The sequence below is a fragment of the Primulina huaijiensis genome, chromosome 6 (genome assembly GCF_012295235.1).
Source record: "Primulina huaijiensis isolate GDHJ02 chromosome 6, ASM1229523v2, whole genome shotgun sequence".
NCBI lineage: Eukaryota > Viridiplantae > Streptophyta > Magnoliopsida > Lamiales > Gesneriaceae > Primulina > Primulina huaijiensis.
Genome location: NC_133311.1, coordinates 6,385,922 through 6,402,094, shown reverse-complemented (window position 1 = coordinate 6,402,094; position 16,173 = coordinate 6,385,922). Strand labels below are relative to the sequence as shown.

Sequence of the window (16,173 nt, the reverse complement as noted above, 5' to 3'; positions counted from 1 at the left end):
GGGAATGGATTGGCTCTCGAAGTACAGAGTTACTATTGACTGTGGCATAAAGACGATCAAATTTTCACCGATAGGAGCTGAACCATTTGCAGTAGCAAGTGCAGGTATTTCCTTACCTCTTCAGATAATCTCTTGTATGAAGGCTTGTAGATTATTACAGAAGGGGTGTCAAGGATATTTAGCATCTGTTTTGGTTATTGATCCACCGATTCGTGACCTAAAAGATACAGATGTTGTGTGTGAGTTTCCAGAAGTATTTCCTGATAATGTAACAGGCTTACCTCCAGATAGAGAGATCGAATTTGTAATTGATGTTGTGGCAGGATGTGGGGACTCGGGCTCTAACTCAATTATCTTTGGGATTAAGTGGATCTTTGCTAGAAAATGTGGGTCAAAATTTTGCTTTTAACATTATAAACAAGTGTATATAAATCATACATAATGCTATCATATTATTTAACTCAAAGTATCATTTACTTGTTCAACTACAAGTATCTTACTAGTGTTTAAAATTTAAATACATGTCTAGTAATAAACCACTAGTTCTTCTTCTCAGCCCGAAATATCCACGCTATCTCGATCTCTTATCTTTGTCTCGACCCTGATTCTGTCCCACCTGTTGTCATGCACACATACATACACAACAACAGCCGGAAACTCCGGTGAGAACAAATCCCAGTATAAAACATGTATACATGCATGTCATGCAAATAAACACAAGATAATAAAACATAAATCAGTATTTATGACACATTAGTGAATACGGATAAAACTCTTAGACTCTTATTCTTTGACTCGACTCATATCTAAGTCTAGGGATCCCGGTGTGAATAAGACGTAACAAGTCTCCCACCTACTCTCCCAATCGTAATGGCGGTACGTCTTATTCCTAGACTTCGGTCCTGTCTGTATCGAATATCTACAATAGGAGTTGATCTTCTCCTACGCCCATTGATATCACCGAACATCTAGTACTTGGCGATTCTACCAAGGCTTACTTATCTCATGTACAATGCTATAATTCAATAGACAAAGCATAACCGTATCAAATTAAAAACAATCTAGTATGTGATTTTGGGAAACTCAAATCGGATCTAATTCGAGTTGTGCAATCCCGAATCAACATTGCTTTATACCTTTCTTGTCGTAGTCTCGGTTTGAACAAGTCGAAGTCTTGAAATCTCGATATCCAATTTGTCAATACCAATCCGAAAAGACATATATACAATGTACCATATCAACCTCTAACTCAAAGGAGTACACATACGGATCAATATTCAATCTCGGTACATTTCGACGGCATAACGGCGTAATCTTGCGATACCGGTAACTCAAACATCATAAGATCAATATCACCAATTCATAACAACAATCATATGCATATCACAACCTCTAAATTCTGCACAACTCAGGCCTTATAAGCTGGAAAATTAGAATAATAATATACGGTATCCTTTCTTCAATCCGTTTTCGATTATACGTTTACCGTAAACTCAAGAACACATATTATCAACCAAACTATAATTCCCCCAACATCTGAATTTCAAACCATGCTAGAAAACAATAAAACTTACATTCTTTGAAAGCTTATGATGAGAGGAACAAGGATCTGCACTCGGATTGAAAATCGTGTGGTCGGATTTTGCACAATCAATTCTCTACCATGACATGAAACTTGAAGGAATTCTGAAGCTCTCTCTCTCGGTTCTTTCACCTAAAGAATGAAGCATTGCAGTACAACTCATATATATATATATATCTTGCATGTTAAGGGTCAAGTGGCTTATTCTTTGTTCCACACGTCTCGCGCATATGCGCGACCATCACCGGCGCATATGCGCGAGACGCTCTGTCTTGGCACTTGACAATTTCAGCTGCTGGCGCATATGCGCGCCCTCTCTCGGTGCATATGCCCCAACTTCTCTGGACAAACACTTTGGCTACTGGACACCTCGCGCATATGCGCGCCTCTTGTCGCGCATATGCGCGAGACCTTCGTCCCGGCACATCTCGGAACCACACAGCTCGCGCATATGCGCGCCCACTCTTCGCGCATATGCGCGAGACCTTTTGGTCACGCACTCAACAATACTCATGGCATGTCAATTCATATCTCGAGATGATCCGTCTAAAATCACACCAATTTATCAGTTCTTCATTTCAAATTAACATGATAAAAATTTCGGGCATTACACAGGAACTCATCCGATCTCAAAAGCTCCTTATCGATTAGCTCATACAGAAATGAAAGAATTGAAAGAACAATTATAGGAGTTGCTTGATAAAGGGTTTATTATACCGAGCTTTTCACCGTGGGGTGCACCTGTTTTATTTGTAAAAAAGAAAGACGGTACCTTCGTCTATGTATTGATTATCGGGAGTTGAACAAAGTGACAATAAAAAATAAGTATCCACTCCCCAGAATTGATGATTTGTTTGATCAATTACAAGGAGCTGCCATCTTTTCGAAGATTGATTTACGATCAAGCTATCATCAACTAAAAGGGAATTCAGATGATATCTCAAAGACTGCCTTCCGAACCAGGTACGGGCATTATGAATTTCTTGTAATGCCATTTGGACTAACAAATGCACCAGCTGCTTTTATGGATTTGATGAACAGAATTTTCAAGCCATTTTTAGACAAGTTCGTGATTGTGTTTATAGATTATATTCTCATCTTCTCACGAACTGTAGAGGAGCATCGAGAACATTTGCAATTAGTTTTGCAAACTTTGAAAGATAAACCATTATATGCCAATGGAAGAAATGCGAATTTTGGCTTGAACACGTATCATTCTTGGGTCATATCATTTCAAAAGAAGGCATATCAGTTGTGGGGACCCGGACGCTAATCATGTTCTTAATCGTCATTGGGACGAATTAATCAACTATAATAAACAGGGTCTAAATTTTTTTTTTTTAAAATACAAAGTGGAAACGTAATGTAAATCGATCTGAAATACATATTAAACATAAACATACAAATCTTGTATTGTCTATAATAATTCAACTAGGTCCAACTACATATCAGTGTTGAATCCTAATTTAATTCTGAGCCCGGATCTCCACGCTATCTAGTCCAGCCTCGTTCTCTTCTTGACCCTGATCCTGTCCCACCTGTTGTCATGCACACATACAAACAAGACAACAGCCGGATAACTCCGGTGAGAATNAATCTAGTGATCCCGATCTGAATAAGAACGCAACAATCTCCCACCTACTTTCCCGATCATGGTGGCGGTACGTTCTTTTTTACGGACTTTGGTCCTCTCTATATCGATTATTTACAATAGAAGTCGCTCTTCTTCTAAGCACATCGATATGACCAAACGTCCGGAGTCTTGGCTGTTCTGCCAAAGACTAGGTATATCTACCTAAACTCTAACTCTGACAATGTGCAATGGGCCAATAACAACTCTGTCCTAATCTGGCCCTTCTGTCAGTGACTCTCCCTCAATAGCTATCTACTACTCTATGCTTTTCTATAAATCAATACACAAAGCATATTCATTCAAACGATATAAATGTATGAAAAGCGATAACATACAAGTATGTGATTTAGGGAAACTCAAGTCCAATCAGACTTAAGTCGATCTCCCGATTCACATTGATTTATATCTTTATCTTCTCGATCTGACGAAGACGAAGTCTCGCACTCCAATCTGTCCATACCCAATCTGGCAATGACAATATCAATATGCACAATATCAATGTATAACTCAACTTACGACCTGTTCTGATCAATACTCAAATCACAATATAATCTGTCAATGTCAACAATATAACGATACAATCTCAATCAATACCGAATCTGATCAATATCAATTTACGGATGTTTCGACGGCATAACAATACAGTCTCGATAACCCCGTCAATCTCAACATCACAGATATACTACCAGAACTCATAATCAATATCGGTATAATTCATACTCTCAACAATAATAGATCATACTCTCAATTCTGTACAATCTCTATCATAACAGTTCTGAAAATCATAACAATTACAGACACAGTCCGTTCTTCGATCTGACTTCAATTATACGATGTCTACTGTATCAGAAACACCATATATGATTCTTATTCAATTCTGACAATATCATAATTTCAAATAATATCCAAACGTAACAAAACTTACGTCCAGTTGTAGCCTACGTCGATAAGAACACGGTACTGAAGTCAGATTCAAAATCAGACGGACGGATCGAAATATAAAGGCGTAAGGATTTTCTTCAATCCTTCCTCGATTCCTTCTCGTTTCTTCGTTTCTTTCCTTTGATTGCTGAAGAAGGAATGTTATATATATATATACATCAACTTGCATGTTTAACAACGTGGCTCATTTTTACTCTGCATGTCTCGCGCTCGGGCGGTTAAACATTACCGCTCGGGCGCGGAATGTTCTGCCCAAATATTTCCTTCTCGCACATTGGCGCTCGGGCGGTTATAAATTACCGCTCGGGCGCCACATCTTCTGCCCGAACCATATACTTGTCGAACCATGGCGCTCGGGCTGTCAAAAACTACCGCTCGGGCGCCGATAGTTTTGTTCAACAATTGTGTATTCATATGCTGGGCCCAATCCGGTCTTGGACTGATCCGTCTATAATCACCTTACTTCAAAATCAATAATCTCAGCTTAACAGAATCAAAATCTCGGGCCTTACATCAGTGGTTTCCAGACATATCATTTGTATGGAATGAAGCATGTGATCACAGTTTCCAAGAGTTAAAGACAAAATGGACCTCAGCACCGGTCCTTGCTATTCCAGAAGGATCAGGAGATTTTGTAGTATATAGTGATGCTTCAAAACAAGGATTAGGAGCAGTCTTGATGCAACACGGAAAGGTCGTTGCTTATGTGTGGGGACCCAGACGCTAATCATCTTCTTAATCGTCATTGGGATAAATGGATCAATTAATTAATCTGGATCTAATTTTTTTAAAAAAAAAAAAATTGCGGAACGTAATGTAACTAATATACATATCAGTATAAAAGTACAGGTCTTGTACAACAAACATCAAACTCAAACTAAGGTTCAACTAAATGTCAAGTGTTGAATCCTATATACAGCAAGGTCAAAGTCCGTAGTCTCCACTCTAATCACGATCTCTCATCATCTCCTCGACCCTGATCCTGTCCCACCTGTTGCCATTCACACATACAAACACGACAACAGTCGGATAACTCCGGTGATATATACATCCTAATATAAATCAACGAAACATGCAATCATATAAACAACGTAAAAGCATGTAACAGATATCAGTCATATGCATCAACTCTGAAAACATAATCAATATAAAACTGTCAATCAACTCATGACTCCATATCTCAGACTAGACTCATTCCTAGTCTAGGTTTCCAGACGTTGGCATTCCTATATCGAATAACAGTAATAGAAGAAACTCCAATTCTATCCACTTCGATATAACCAAACATCCGGTGTCTTGACCTATCCGTCACAGACTATGGCATTTTCATCAATATACTATCCTGTGACTATGTGCAATGTGCCAGTGACGATTCCATCACTATTCGGCACTACTGTCACAAGATCACTCGTCTAATACTCGTCTAATACATGCTTTCTATAAATCAATAGAACAAGCATATCAATGTCAAACAATTGCAATAAAATAAAGTATGTGGTTTTAGGGAAACTAGAGTCCAATCTGACTCAAGTTAATCTCCCGGTTAACGTCGACTTATACCTTTCGGATGCGAACACGGATGTGCACGTCCCAAGGAAAGCATGGGATCCCTTAGAGTTACCAGCGGGACCAATCACGAGGGGACGACTGAAGAAGTTTAAAGAGGCGTTGCAGGGGCTTATGAGCAAGGAAGAAGGACTTACAAGCGAGGTGCAAAGTGCTGAAGGGTTCGAGATGCATGGAAATAAGTTTGGGAGCCAAAGGAACGTTATTCAAGTGCTAAATCAAGAGGAGTCCAGATACCACGGCGCCCGAGCGGCCAAATCTTACCGCCCGAGCGCCAAACATACTGTCCAGGACGTGAACTCCAGAAGCAGCGGTGCCCGAGCGGTAAAAAATTACCGCCCGAGCTCGACCTGTCCAGAAGACTCCGCGCCCGAGCGGTTGAATCTCACGCTCGAGCGCGCCTTGTTCCGAGAAATATTATCTTTTCCTATTTCAGAGTTTTAATTAGTTAGGTAACTAGATTTATCATATCTTTTGATTTGTAGTCAATATATGGACTAAAAATTGAACACTTTTGGAGTTTATCATTGATATTTTATAAAAGTTTTTGAGTTTGCTCTCAACTTTTTTTCAAAGCTTTAGCTTTGTAAACAAAAAAATCAAACTTATCAAAGTTTTTAACTTTTTGGCGTTTGTCGAGCGTGTTTGTGCGGATTGTCTTAGACTTGTTCTTTGAAGGTTCGTCATAATTTTCGAGTGTTTATCTCGTGATTATTTGTTGCTAAACTTCATAGTTTAGAGGTGAAAATCACAACACACACACTTGATTCAAAAGATCGGGACAACACGAATTCCTTGTTCGATATTAAATTGAGGACGCGATTCATATTTAATCGTGTTTGCTTTTATTCATACATGGATTCACATCACTTTCGTATCAGATCTTAGGCTCATTGAATTCAAGTAAGTTTATCCTTCAGATCTAATTATTCTTTAGTTCCGCTTTCAGATCTGATTTGTTCTATTATTCTTCGTCGTTCGTGAATTTGTGATACACGAAACTTCGTGTTTTATTTTTCTCTGAATTTTCGGAATTTTTAGAGCAGGAAAAAAAAATACCAAAATTCCGAAAATTTGCCAATATTTCTTTTTGATATTTTGTTCTATCCCTTTTTGTGAGACATATAGAAGTGTTTCACACAGTCAAAAAAAAAATATATATCTATCTTCAACTTGCTTGTCTACGCAGTCCACGTGAGTCGATCGCATTTGTTCACGAGTTTGAACTTGATTGTTTGATAGACGAATACAAAGCTTGAGCACCCTTTAGAGAGAGACATCAAATTCGAGTGGAAACATTTGAGTGTGAGTGCTATTTCTTTGGAGTGACTAGTGAGTATTTGTTGTGAGCAAACAAAATACGAGAGGAGAGACGAGTGAATTTCTTTGGAGTGATCGTGAGAATTTGGGTGAGAAATATCTTTTTTTTCTACTAACGTTTTCTTGCAGGTACAAATCTGAAATTAAATGGAGAAGGAGGTAGGAGATAATTCGAACCCGGGGTTATCTAAGTTTCAAATGGAGGCGTTGTTTGGGCATTTTAGTAGGATGTTGAAGGTTGAGATGGAGCCATTACATGAGCGGTTGGATAGGCTTGAGGTTAGTACGAGTGAAAAAAAATCAAATCCTAAAAATATGGGTAGAGAAGAAGAAGAGGAAGAGTTTGATTTTGGAGGAGAAGAGGAGAGCCAAAATGATAATTGGGGTAGGAATGGAAGAGGTAGAGGAATTGGTAGAGGTAGAAGAGAAGCCGTTCGGGGTAGATATGATGGGAATAGGGAAGATGGTAATATGGGTAGTATTAAGATGAAAATCCCTTCGTTCCATGGGAAATCTGATCCGGAGGCATATTTAGAGTGGGAAAAGAGGGTAGAGTTTGTGTTTGAGTGTCACCACTATTCCGAACAAAAGAAGGTGAGGTTGGCGGTGGTTGAATTTTTAGACTATGCTCTCATTTGGTGGGATCAATTAGTGACCACTAGGAGGAGGTACAATGAGAGGCCCATAGAAACTTGGGATGAGATGAAGAGAGTGATGAGAAAAAGGTTTGTGCCCAACCACTACTATAGGGAGATGTTTAAGAGGCTACAAACTTTAAGGCAAGGGGTGAAGAGTGTTGAGGACTACTATAAGGAGATGGAAGTAGTCATGATTAGGGCTAATATTGAGGAAGATAATGAGGCGACGATGGCTCGTTTTCTTTGTGGTTTGAACAGGGAAATCCAAGATCAAGTTGAGCTTCGGCACTACTTGGATCTAGACGAAATGGTGCAAATGGCCATAAAAGTGGAGCAACAACTCAAAAGGCGTGGAGTTGGCCGCACCAATCAAACCGGAGGTTCATCATCTTCATGGCGATCAAATGTGGTGAAGCGTGAGGAGAATAAGGTGGTGAGCAAGCCCAAATTTGAGACCAAACAAGAGGCACCTAAGCAAGGAGTGCAAGGTAAATCTGAAACTCCTTCTAATCGATCTAGAGATACTAAATGTTTTAGGTGTCAAGGGTTGGGTCATATTTCTAGTGAATGTCCTAATAAGAGGGTGATGATCTTGAATGACTATGGTGAGTATGAATCTCATAGTGAGGGTGATGATGATGATGAGATGCCTGCATTAGAGGATCCTGACGAGGGTTATGAGGCGGTTGTTGGAGAAGCACTAGTGACTAGGCGTATCATGAGTGCCCAAGTCAAGGAGGAGGAGACTAACCAAAGGGAAAACTTATTCCATACTAGATGTTTTGTAAATCAAAAGGTTTGCAATTTAATCATAGATGGGGGGAGTTGTACTAATGTGGCTAGTTGTGAGATGGTAGAGAAATTGGGTTTACCTACATTAAAGCACCCTCAACCATATAGGCTTCAATGGTTGAATGATTGTGCGGAAGTGAAGGTGACAAAACAAGTGCTAGTGCCTTTTTCTATTGGGAAGTATGTGGATGAGGTCTTGTGTGATGTGGTACCTATGCATGCTTGCCATATCTTGTTGGGTAGACCTTGGCAATACGGTAGGAAGGTGACTCATGATGGTTTCAAGAATAGGTATTCCTTTATGTTAAAAAAAGATTCCATTGTATTACTTCCTTTGTCCCCAAAGCAAGTGTTGGAGGACCATTTGAAAAAGAAAAAGAGAGATGAGGCCGAAAGAAAGAGTGAACTAAAAAGTGAGGTGGCCTTGGAAAATAAAAAGGAAATGGCTGAAAAAAAGAGTGATCAAAAAAGAGAGATTCAATACAAAAGAAAAAGGAGAGGAAAGAAAATGAGGGAAAAGAAAATGAGAGGAAAGAGGCCAAAAAGAAAACATACATGGCCAAAAAAAGTGAGTTGAAGCAATTGATGCACACACATGAACCACTTGTGTTGATTCTTTATAAAGAGATCCTCTTTAACACAAGTGATATAGCCGGGTCCCTTCCGAGCATTGTTGTTTCACTTTTGCAGGAATTTGATGATATATTTCCGGAGGAGCTACCTCAAGGGCTACCACCATTGAGGGGGATTGAGCACCAAATTGATTTGGTGCCCGGGAGTGCATTGCCAAATCGTTTAGCTTATAGAAGCAATCCGGAGGAGGCTAAGGAGCTTCAACGGTAGGTAAGTGAGTTGTTAGATAGGGGTTTTGTGCGTGAGTCCATGTCTCATTGTGCTGTACCTGTTTTATTTGTTCCTAAGAAAGATGGCTCATGGCGTATGTGTGTGGATTGTAGGGCAATCAATAACATAACCATTAAGTATAGGCATCCAATACCTAGACTAGATGATATGTTAGATGAGTTGCATGGTGCTTGTATCTTTAGCAAGATTGATTTGAGAAGTGGTTATCACCAAATTAGGATGAGGGAAGGTGATGAGTGGAAAACTGCTTTTAAAACCAAATACGGGTTATATGAGTGGATGGTCATGCCTTTTGGCTTAACTAACGCTCCTAGCACTTTTGAGGTTAATGAATCATGGTTTGCGTGCACACATAGGAAAGTTTGTTGTTGTTTATTTTGATGATATCCTAGTGTATAGCAAAAACTTAGATGAGCATGTTAATCACTTGAGACTTGTACTAATCACACTAAGGGCTGAAAATCTATATGCTAACCTAAAGAAATGTGATTTTTGTACAAGCAAACTTGTCTTTCTTGGTTTTGTGGTAAGCTCACAGGGGATACAAGTGGAAGAGGACAAGGTAAGTGCTATTCGAGATTGGCCATCGCCTACTACTGTTGGTCAAGTAAAAAGTTTTCATGGACTTGCAAGCTTCTATAGGAGGTTTGTAAAGGATTTTAGCACATTGGCAGCACCCATGACAGCGGTGATCAAGAAGAACGTTCCATTCCATTGGGGCGAGGAGCAAGAGAAGTCTTTTAATCTTATTAAGCAAAAATTAATTAATGCTCCTTTACTTTTGTTGCCTGACTTTGCTAATACGTTTGAAATTGAATGTGATGCTTCAGGCGTAGGTATCGGCGGCGTTTTGATGCAAGGGGGACGGCCCGTGGCGTACTTTAGCGAGAAACTCAATGGAGCCGCCCTGAATTATCCCACGTATGATAAGGAGTTCTACGCACTTGTGAGGACTCTAGAGACGTGGCAGCACTACTTAAGGCCTAAGGAGTTTGTGATTCATACGGATCATGAGTCTCTAAAGCACCTTAAGGGACAACAGAAGTTGAACAAAAGACATGCCAAGTGGGTGGCGTTCATTGAAACATTCCCCTACATCATCAAGTACAAACAAGGTAAGGAAAATGTAGTGGCCGACGCACTATCACGAAGGTACGTACTTTTCTCTACTTCGGAGTCTAAAATTTTTGGGTTTGAGCATGTCAAGGAGTTATATGTGCTAGATGAGGATTTTAAAAATGTGTTTGAAACTTGTATGCACGGTCCACATGACAAATTCTATTTGCATAATGGTTTCTTATTTAGAGACGATAGGTTGTGCATCCCTCGATCATCCATTCGTGAATTACTAGTTAGGGAGGCACATGGGGGTGGTTTGATGGGACACTTTGGTGTGGCAAAAACTTTAAGTGCGTTGCATGAACATTTCTATTGGCCACACATGAAGCGTGATGTTGAACGTGTTTGTGATAAGTGCATAACTTGTAGACAAGCTAAGTCTAGAACACAACCACATGGATTGTATACACCACTTCCTGTTCCTAGTGAGCCTTGGGTTGACATTTCTATGGACTTTGTTTTTGGGTTGCCTAGGACTAAGAAGGGGAGGGATTCAATATTTGTTGTTGTTGATAGATTCTCTAAGATGGCACATTTCATTGCTTGTCACAAAACTGATGATGCGTCTCACATTGCGGATTTGTTCTTTAGAGAAGTCGTTAGGTTGCATGGCATGCCTAGGACTATTGTTTCTGACCGTGATGTTAAATTCTTGAGTTACTTTTGGAAGACTTTATGGGCTAAACTTGGCACAAAATTGTTGTTTTCTACTACTTGTCATCCTCAAACGGATGGGCAAACTGAAGTTGTCAATAGGACATTAGGAACACTTTTGCGTGCTATTCTTAAAAAGAACTTGAAGAATTGGGAAAATTGTTTGCCATTTGTTGAGTTTGCTTATAATCGTTGCGTGCATTCTACTACGAACTATTCCCCATTTGAAATTGTTTATGGTTTTAACCCTTTGACTCCGTTGGATTTGATGTCTTTACCTGTGAGTGAAAGGTTAAACATGGATGGGAAAAAGAAGGCGGAATTTGTTAGGAGTTTGCATGAGAAGGTCAAAGCTAATATTGAAAAGAAGAATGAACGATACACAAATCAAGCCAACAAGGGAAAGAAGAAGGTGATATTTGAGAAAGGTGATTGGGTGTGGCTACACTTGAGAAAGGAAAAGTTCCCCGAGAAGAGACGTTCAAAGCTGTTACCGAGGGGTGATGGACCATTTCAAGTACTTGAAAGGATCAATGACAACGCCTACAAACTCGATCTACCAGGTGAGTATAATGTGAGTTCTACTTTTAATGTTAGTGATTTGTCGTTGTTTGATGTAGGTGACGAACTAGATTTGAGGACAAATCCTTTTCAAGAAGGAGAGGATGATGCGAACACGGATGTGCACGTCCCAAAGAAAGCATGGGATCCCTTAGAGTTACCAGCGGGACCAATCACGAGGGGACGACTGAAGAAGTTTAAAGAGGCGTTGCAGGGGCTTATGAGCAAGGAAAAAGGACTTACAAGCAAGGTGCAAAGTGCTGAAGGGTTCGAGATGCATGGAAATAAGTTTGGGAGCCAAAAGAACGTTATTCAAGTGCTAAATCAAGAGGAGTCCAGATACCACGGCGCCCGAGCGGCCAAATCTTACCGCCCGAGCGCCAAACATACTGTCCAGGACGTGAACTCCAGAAGCAGCGGCGCCCGAGCGGTAAAATATTACCGCCCGAGCGCGACCTGTCCAGAAGACTCCGCGCCCGAGCGGTTGAATCTCGCGCTCGAGCGCGCCTTGTTCCGAGAAATATTATTTTTTCCTATTTTAGAGTTTTAATTAATTAGGTAACAAGATTTATCATTTCTTTTGATTTGTAGTAAATATATGGACGAAAAATTGAACACTTTTGGAGATTATCATTGATATTTTATAGAAGTTTTTGAGTTTTCTCTCAACTTTTTTTCAAAGCTTTAGCTTTGTAAACAAAAAAATCAAACTTATCAAAGTTTTTAACTTTGTGGCGTTTGTCGATCGTGCTTGTGCGGATTGTCTTAGACTTGTTCTTTGAAGGTTCGTCATAATTTTCGATTGTTTATATCTTGATTATTTGTTGCTAAACTTCATAGTTTAGAGGTGAAAATCACAACACACACTCTTGATTCAAAAGATCGGGACAACACGAATTGTAACGCTCTGACCCGTTTTCATAAAATAGCAGCGGAAATTTAAAATTTTCTTTGAAGGGAGGAAGGATTTAAATACATTACAATATATATAAACAAAAGTTAATACATGATCAATCAAATGATACAACAAAATACAAACTATCGTTTTTGTGATCATGTCAAAATACTTGCGAAATAGTCTTCTTCCTTCCCTCTCTTATGTATATGACCCCGGCTCCAATCAACGTCCCGTCCCGTCACTCTTATCTGCATCACATGAATAACTGAAATGAGTATGAAACTCAGCAAGTGGAACTCGTACATAGGAATGTACATATACCATACTCTGTAAAACATGGTTTTGAAAACATTANCCCATTTGAAATTGTTTATGGTTTTAACCCTTTGACTCCGTTGGATTTGATGTCTTTACCTGTGAGTGAAAGGTTAAACATGGATGGGAAAAAGAAGGCGGAATTTGTTAGGAGTTTGCATGAGAAGGTCAAAGCTAATATTGAAAAGAAGAATGAACGATACACAAATCAAGCCAACAAGGGAAAGAAGAAGGTGATATTTGAGAAAGGTGATTGGGTGTGGCTACACTTGAGAAAGGAAAAGTTCCCCGAGAAGAGACGTTCAAAGCTGTTACCGAGGGGTGATGGACCATTTCAAGTACTTGAAAGGATCAATGACAACNCCAACTCTGAAATATGAATATCATAGAATGAATAATAATAACGATGATATTTCTCTTTTCTCTGTTGGATTGATATCTATATAGTATCTCTGTCTCTGTGCCTCTATCCCATCGATATGAATCGATAACTCTGAGGGATATAAGCCTGTGGTCGTTGATCAACTTATTGCATGAAATCTCTGGCTATGTATCTATCAATCCAATAAAACATTTGAATTCTCTCTTTGGCATTAAAACAAACACTTTGAAGACTATCTTTTCTCTTGTATTCCCTTTGACATGGTTGAGACATAGAATGCCTCTAATATACAACAAGGTGTATTAATACATATCATGAATCAAATGGAAGGGAATAACACTTTAAAACCATTGAAACACAATACATATATTATCATGTGAGCACAAGAAATGAAATTCCACTTACAACACTTGGAACCTTGAATCTACTCTCTTGGTACACAACCTACAACAATAAACCATAAACTTCACCATCAACATCTCAATAATCATAAACCCATACCATAAACTTCATAAAACCAACACAATCACAATCTCCATAATTTCCCCCAACATCAAAATCCAACAATAACTAAACCATAAGCTTACCTTAGCTCCTTGAACCCAAAATGAACTTGATCTCACTTCAAAATTCCAACAAGAAGCTTGAATCAAAGGAACAATTGAAGGAAATAAGAACCCTAGCTCTTCCTTGGAGTGAAGAATCGAGAAGTGTGGAGAGAAATGAGGGAAAAGTGAACCAACTCTTCTATTATATCACTTAAATCTCGAAAACAGGTTTTTACTGTTCATAGACCGCGGGTGCGCTAGCCCTTGCACAGAGGGTGCGCTATGCCTTCGGCACCTCATACAAAAATCTGAAACAGTAGACCACGGGTGCGCTACATTTTGGAGCGCGGGTGCACTCTGGTCACCACGGGTGCACTAACTTTTGGAGTGCGGGTGCACTCTGGTTACTCTGCGCACAGCTTCTCCAACGATTGCCTCCGAAACGCCCTTTCCCTTCATAATTTGGAAAAATGGTAAACTACGAAGTTGTAGCTCTGTCTTTTCTTAAACTTCTCCAAATATCAGATCATTTGGAGGTCTGAGTAAAAATTTATGCTAAATATCTCAACATGTGTCACTGGAGGAACGTCGACACACACGACACACTTCGGGGCACTTTTGGATTACCTTCCACAATGATTTGAACAAAACTCAAAATAAGAAAGTTACACCTCTATGTCTTATCTAACCACTCCAATTGGCCTCATAACAATTGGCTCAACATACGAATTACCGTGAATTAAATCGCAACGACGCTACAATAACACCACACATCAACTATAAACAACAATACTATAAACCATAAATCACAATCCTTAACATCAAAACTATGCTTAAACATAACCAAATAGTCCATAAACATATGAAATCTTAAACCGTACCGATCACTAGTCTTGGATATTACACGAATTCCTTGTTCGATATTAAATTGAGGACGCGATTCATATTTAATCGTGTTTGCTTTTATTCGTACGTGGATTCACATCACTTTCGTTCGTAGTCTACGTCTGAAGAATTGGAAGTTCTGAATTCAAAACTGTCTTTGTCAATCTGAAATGACATATCGAGAATACCAATATCAACATTCCATTCACAATTCAATACCGAATCTGATCAATCTGAATTTAATTCAAAATCAACGGCATAACTGTACCATCCCGATATTCCCGTCAACACCATATCAACAGATATCAATTACCAATCATAACCCATATCCAATACAATCTGTAATCAATCCATAATCCAACTCTATTCAATTTCAATCAATATAATCTGAAAAATCATAACAATTCCATAATCAATCTGTTCTTCGATCTGACTTCGATTCTACGATGTCTAACATATCCAGAACACCATATAATAATCAAATAATAATTCCTCCAATATCATAATTTCAAATGATAACATAACTCAATGAAACTTACGTCCAGTTGTAGCTGTTGACAAGAGGAGTACAGAACCGTGCTCGGATTGGAATTCTGATAGACGGATCGTACAAAATCAATTTTTCCAAGCTTTAAAGAAACTTGAGGATTCTTCAGCGCTGTTCTCGGTCCTCGGCTACATTCAGATGGAGGAATGAAGATTTTACCATATACATTGCATGGCAAGGACAACTGTCATATTCAAGTCCCATAATTACACTTTAGCCCCTGAAGTCTTCACTATTTGCAATTTGGTCCTCACAACTCTTTTTAATTCCATTTCAATCCTAATTAATTACAAAAACCGTGGAATCTAATTCATCATTCCAAAATTTTTAAATTAAATAATCTCGGATTAAAATGATAAAATCTCGGGCCTTACAATTCTCCCCCTCTGAGACATGATTTCGTCCTCGAAATCTCAAGCAATCATATCACAGGTAATCAAATCAGAAATAACAGAAACTAAAATAAGAAACTCACATCAGTGGAATAACTCTGGGAATTCTTGTCTCATATCTGATTCAGTCTCCCAGGTAGCTTCTTTAATGCCGTGACGAGTCCACTACACTTTCACCAGTGGGATAGTCTTTATTCTGAGTTTCTTTTCTTTACGATCAATAATCTGTATCGGCTTTTCAACGTCACTCAGAGATTCATCAAGCTCGGCCTCGTCTTGCTGAATAATATCAGAATCATCGAGGAGATACTTCCACAGCATAGATACATGAAAGACATCATGTATTTCAGATAGAGAAGGCGGTAATGCGAGTCGATATGCATGATCTCCTATCTTCTCGAGAATCTCGTACGGCCCAATATATCGTGGAGACAGCTTCCTTTTCTTGCCAAATCTGACAACTCCTTTGAAAGGTGAAATTTTTAAAAACACTCGGTCTCCTGCCTCAAATACCAACGGTCTACGTCGAACATTG

At 39.1% G+C, this 16,173-nt stretch overlaps 1 pseudogene; it reads left to right on the top strand.

The window, feature by feature from the left end:
* Nucleotides 1-7,514: 7,514 nt before the first annotated feature.
* LOC140979046 (uncharacterized) overlaps nt 7,515-16,173 on the top strand; it is a 40,221-nt pseudogene continuing 31,562 nt past the window's right edge.